Source organism: Lissotriton helveticus, chromosome 11, assembly GCF_964261635.1.
Source record: "Lissotriton helveticus chromosome 11, aLisHel1.1, whole genome shotgun sequence".
NCBI classification, from domain to species: Eukaryota; Metazoa; Chordata; class Amphibia; order Caudata; family Salamandridae; genus Lissotriton; species Lissotriton helveticus.
In genome coordinates, this window is record NC_136072.1 from 440,961,855 (window position 1) to 440,967,948 (window position 6,094).

The 6,094-nt window shown below is 46.7% G+C and overlaps 1 protein-coding gene across 1 annotated transcript in view; it reads left to right on the forward strand.

The window, feature by feature from the left end:
• The window catches only part of CUL3 (cullin 3), a 580,651-nt gene that overhangs the window by 31,513 nt on the left and 543,044 nt on the right, over nt 1-6,094 (forward strand). The window lies entirely within an intron of this gene.

Here is a 6,094-nt window from a genome sequence, read left to right on the forward strand (position 1 = left end):
GCTGCCCTCATCCTCCTGGACCTCTCTGCAGCATTCAACACTGTCTGCCACCGCACCCTAATTCAGCGCCTCCGCAACATCGGAATCCAAGAGAAGGCACTGGAGTGGATCATCTCATTCCTCGCCGGATGAACCCAGAGAGTCCGCCTCCCCCTGTTCAGATCCAAGGCCACCGAAGTCACCTGCGGCGTACCACAAGGATCCTCACTCAGCCCCACCCTCTTCAACATCTACATGAGCCCGCTCGCAGCCATCGCACGCCAACACAACCTTAACATCTCCTACGCCGACGACGCCCAGCTGATCCTCTCCCTCACCAACGACCCCGCCACCGCCAGAGCCAGCCTACACGAAGGAATGAAAGACGTCGCCGAGTGGATGAAGAACAGCCGCCTGAAACTGAACTCAGACAAGACGGAAGTCCTCATCCTGGGATCATCCCCCTCCGCCTGGGACAACTCCTGGTGGCCCCCTGCCCTGGGCACCACCCCCAAACCAACGGACCACGCACGAAACCTGGGTTTCGTCCTGTACTCCTCCCTCACGATGACCAGACAAGTCAACGCCGTCTCGTCATTCTGCTTCAACACCTTGCGCATGCTCCGTAAGATCTTCCGATGGATCCCCACCGAAACCAGGAAGACGGTCACCCAGGCACTGGTCACCAGCCGACTGGACTACGGGAACACCCTCTACGCAGGAACCTCTGCAAAACTACAGAAAAGACTCCAGCGCATACAGAACGCCTCCGCACGACTCATCCTGGACATCCCCCGCCGCAGCCACATCACTGCCCACCTGAGACCTGCACTGGCTCCCCATCAGCAAGAGGATCACGTTCAGACTCCTCACCCACGCACACAAGGCACTCCACGACCTGGGCCCAAGTACCTCAACAACCGCCTCACTTTCTACACGCCCACCCGCCAGCTGCGATCGACCAGCCTCTCCCTCGCCACAGTACCACGCATTCGCAGAGCCACCGCCGGAGGAAGATCCTTCTCCTACCTGGCCGCCAAGACATGGAACTCCTTCCCCATCCACCTACGGCTGACCCACGACCATCTCTCCTTCAGGAAGCTACTCAAGACCTGGCTTTTCGAGCAGTAACGGACCCCTCCCTCCCAGCCCCTTGAGACCCTTCCGGGTGAGTAGCGCGCTATATAAATTGTTTGATTGATTGGTATTTAATTTATTTTCATGCATGCAGGTCGAAAGACCTGTTGTGCCAGCAGCACTGCAGACTGGCCTGTGGAGTGACTGAGTCTGTGTGAATGCCGCTGCTGGTTTCAGCACCCTGCTCACGTACACTCTTAACCCTGCAACACACAGACGTTTCCAATGTCCTCTCTTCACGTGAAATGCTTGCATAGAGAATTAGTTTTCCTGAATGTACTGGAAGCATGGCGCATTAGTAGAGGGGTGTCAATAAACGTACTGGTAGAAAAGCCATATGAAGGTCCACACTTATGGTGCCTACTAAAGTGGAATATCCACCATATTAGGAAGCGCAGAAGCTGCCTCTTTGACTTCATGCGGACACAAAAGCCTAAATGTAGGAGCCATTAGCCTGCGCTTTATACCCCGGCGGGATGCTCTACACGCTCCCATTGCCAATAAAGCCCAGCATGGCACAGAAGAGCAGATGTCTGCGGCGGAGGACGTGTAACCTTTGCAAAGTCGCAATCAGCATTCCGAAACATCCTTGGCCAAGTACAAGTGATCCCTTTTAGGGCTAATGTTCTTCTCATTTCATCCTCTGTGTCGAGCCATTTAAACAGCAACAAGATGCTTTTCTCGAGAGACGCAGAGAAAAGAGAGCACATTACAAATAGATGCACACAGAACGCGGCCGCAAGATTTGTACTAGACATTCCCCGCTCCTCCTCTGCGACACTAGCCAGAAAGAGCCTTCACTGGCTTCCCATAGAACATCGTATCTCTTTCAAGATTATCTGTCTTGTGCACAGGGCTTTGAAAGCAGGAACATCTGACGGGCTGGGATCTCTTCTCCTTGGCTATACCCCTAGCATATGTCTACGTTCATCACAACACAATCTGTTGGTGATCCCTCGGACTAAGAAGTCCAGATGGGGTGGAAGAGCATTCTCCACAGTAGCCCCGCGCCTTTGGAATGCACTTCCACTGGAACTTAAGTCCCTAACCTCTCTGCCCCTTTTTAAAAAGGCCCTAAAAACATGGTGTTTCAAGAAAGCCTACCAGTAATCCATTTCTCTGTACATGAAAAATATATAATTTTCTGGTTAGGCGCCTTGATGCCCGATGGGCTGAGTCAGCGCGTTATAAATTTGCTTTCATTTCATTGCTTTCATTTCACATTCAGGGGAGGTCAGCAGAGGTCCGGATGGTCCACTTTGTGACAGCACAAGGGCATTTTTCATGCTCAGATTGTCGCATTCGTCTGCCAGATTTTGGCGGCGGTCTGTGCAACACTGCAGAGGGCGATTAGAAGGAAGATCTTCACAGAACCGAAAGGAAGCAAAAAAAAACTTGCAGGAAATGAAGATTTTACTCATTCTAGCAGACATGGAAGGGAATCCGCGCTTACAACATAGCAGGTCGGTTACAGAAACTCAGTAAACAAGCGTGCTTGCCTCACGCTCAAAGAAAGAAAATAAAGTTTCACTAGAGGCAGCAGGGGGAGGGGAGAGAGGAGGGGGCCTGCGCCTGTTTGCCTTGAGAGAGCGAGCAGGAACCATTTGTTAATGACAAACAGATGGTTTGAAAGCTCACTCCCGCGAGGGAATCTCCAAATGTGCACGCGTTGCCATTCAAAGCAATGCAATGCATGCACGTTTTTGCCTGCAAAGCTGAATCGATTTTTAAAGGTCTTTTCCTAAGCAGCGCATGCGTGCTGCGTAGGCGAGACCTAAAAATAGAGGGGTTGGGCGTGCGTCAGGTGATGAAGTTCAAGAGGCTAGTATTTAGTTTTTCAAATGAATCTTTATTGCAATCAGTTAGCTTCAAAGAAAAGATACTCGCCTACTGAGTCCTGACAAAGTTCTCATCATGAGAACGAAACGCTTTGGCTGACCGTAAAATCACGTATTCTGTGAGAACTAACTGATTGAAAATAAAGATTCATTTGAAAAACTAAATACTGGCCTCTTGGACTTCATCACCTTACGCACGCCCAACCCCTATATTTTGCTTAGGATCTGACTTGGAGGTATCACCTGACAGCTGGTGCAAGGGCTTGTTGCCCAAGGGACCTGATACAATTGAAACTGATGTGAGGTGCAGAAACAGCTGTCCGCCGTCAAAGTATCTCTATAATATAAAAAATTATAATATTATGTTTCAGGAGGCATGGGATTATCAATGGGTTCCAATGTTATAGTACCCTGGCAACCAAGTCCCCTTGTGGCCGAGCATCAGGTGGGCTTGTAGTCTCGTTCAATAAAGCTATAGGAGGTCATGTTAAGCTTTTGGAGACGCCTAGTACCTGTTTTCAAGTGGTATTATAGAGGAATCATTTTAGTCTTTATGTGAATCATTTTTATAATAATTATTTTTTCAACATACCGAATCCTAAGGTTTTAGAGTTATTTAGTTATCTTACAGAGCTGGCAGACAAAGTTGCCAGTAATGGACATGTAATGTATTTATGCTCAGCTGGTGATTTCAACGTTCATCTTTCTTGCTGTCCTGTTGCCACAACTTGCTCTATAGCTTTACCATACCCTAGAAGTCTGTGGTTGGTGTCCTTATTGCCACTTGATTTTGTAGATGTAATGGAGATTGCAGGTTGGGATACTATTGATCCACCCACATATAGAGGTAGAGGTGCTTCCTCAGCGATAGATTACATTTGTGTTACAAAAAGCTTGGAGGAAGTGCTTCAGTACAGTACTGTTGTCCCGTCTACGTTTGGTGAGCACAATCTCTTTGAAACTGCCCCATCAGTATAGCCCAAGATAAAGCATTTTGAAGAGAGAAGGGCTAAGTGATCTCCAACCCACTTCGGACATCTTAAGGTTGATATGGAGAATGCGTAATCCTGCCCGAATATTTGAATAATTATTTATGGAGAAAAGGGGGATTGGTGGAGACATGCTTGTTTGAGGAGGACCCGAGCACCAGATTCTTGTTCTTTTAATGGTTTATATTTAAGTATCAAAAGAGCATTTCTCAAACCTGTACGACTAACGTATACATTACAACAGTGGTTTAACCACACCTGTATGATGGCTAATCGGAACCGGAGGGTAGCCCTCCGGAAGAAACCTAGAGACCAATTATTAATTACCACCCTACAGGAAACAATATAAGATTATCACCTATAAGCGGTTGCAGGATGTGTTATCTTCTCATTGGAATGCATTAGTGCAGGCAGGCCTCCCAAAAGACAGTAGGCATTTCTGGGCGAGTGTCTCAGAACTGAGACGTAAGAATCAGCCAGTGTCTTAAATTTCCTGTCGCATTACTAGTGAGGCATGGGAAGCACCTTCTCTTACTATGCATCCCCCCACTATCGGAGGATGATTTTGAAATTAGTAGTAGGATGTTGATAGATATTAAGTTAACCCTAACCGAGGTGGAAGAGTCAATTATCCAGAATACATGGGGGGAAGGCCCCTGGGCCAGATGGCGTCCCTATTGATTTATTAAAACATAATACTTTTTTTAAACCATCTTTTTATTGTTGAAATCAAGCAGAACAGTAGCATGACAGTATCATTTATCCATTATTCATCATTACTTTGTTACATAGTATGATCGCTTTTAATCTTTTACATATACCTTGTGATAGGTTATATTTCTTTTCTTTTCTTTTCTCTGGTTCTCTTCCCTATTGGAGAGTACAGGCCAGGTTGTCTTCTCCAAGGGGGGCGTGCAGGGGTACCCTCTGTACATATTCCAACTATCCCAAATTTCCACCCATTTCTTCGGACAACCCCATCTAATATAAACTGCATTCCCGGCTACCATACACCACTCCATATCTCCCGTCCATTTTCTTCGGGTTGGTATTTCACCGATCCCCATTTACGGACTATATTTTGTTTCATTATCCTCAGTTCCAGAGTGACCCAGGTCCGATCAGCTTGTCCCGGATCAGATTCTCCCCATACATTTAAAATCCACCACTTCGGAGATAAGTTAGTCTCACTCCTACAACTCTTGTCATACAGGTTATTATAGCTTCCCAGTATTCTTTGGCACTCCCACAGGATATGGAACAAGCATTGGCATAGCCAATAGGTCTCGCCTTTGGTACCGTATAGTGTTTAGCCATGCAACAGTTGATGTTGTTGCCCCAGGAATATTGTGCTGCATAACTAAATACTTATAAGGTCCCAAAGGCGAGACCTATTGGCTATGCCATTGCTTTTATCGGGTGTACAGAATTGTTGTTTAGATGAAAAAAAGGGTAAATGATATGTGTTAAATGGCCTTTCCCTAATCCTACGACGGCAGACTATCTGAAGGAGTAGGGTTCAGGGAGGGGGAGCGTATGCATGGAAATCTGAAAGCTTGCATTTCGATGAAAAACAGTGGGAAACTTTGTAAATAGGGGGAAGTAAGCGTCTGTAGGCACAAGTCTACGCACGCATCAGGCCGGCCAGGAGTTTTCACATGAATCGGCTCTCAAATAACTGCTCCTGTTCTTATAAAATACAGTTAAGATTGAATAGAATAATTTTCTTGGGCAGAAAAAGGGAGCGGACAACAAACTAGATAAAGTTTCCGACTGATTTATATTTTGTTATATATATGCTGAAATTTACGGTAGTTTCTTGTTCCAAACCCTATTCAAGTCCATTGCGATCCATAATGCGGAGGTAGCATAGTGAGTGAAAATCGTAAATACCAAAATTTGACACCTAGGTACGTAGCTCGGGCATTCTCCTGAGCGCCTTGCATGGTTCTATGCCATGCTTGCCTCTCCCGACAGACCAGGTTTTCTCCCAACTGAGAAGTAAACTAATCTGTTCCTTTGGTGGGGGAGGGGCTGTGTTTCTTGCCTCTAACTTGTCAGGCTGTCAATTAGGCAGGAACCTTCTAAATGACTAACTATACCACTGGCACAGACTGTGTCCCATCCAAGAGAATGCTCCAGTTTTAAGTT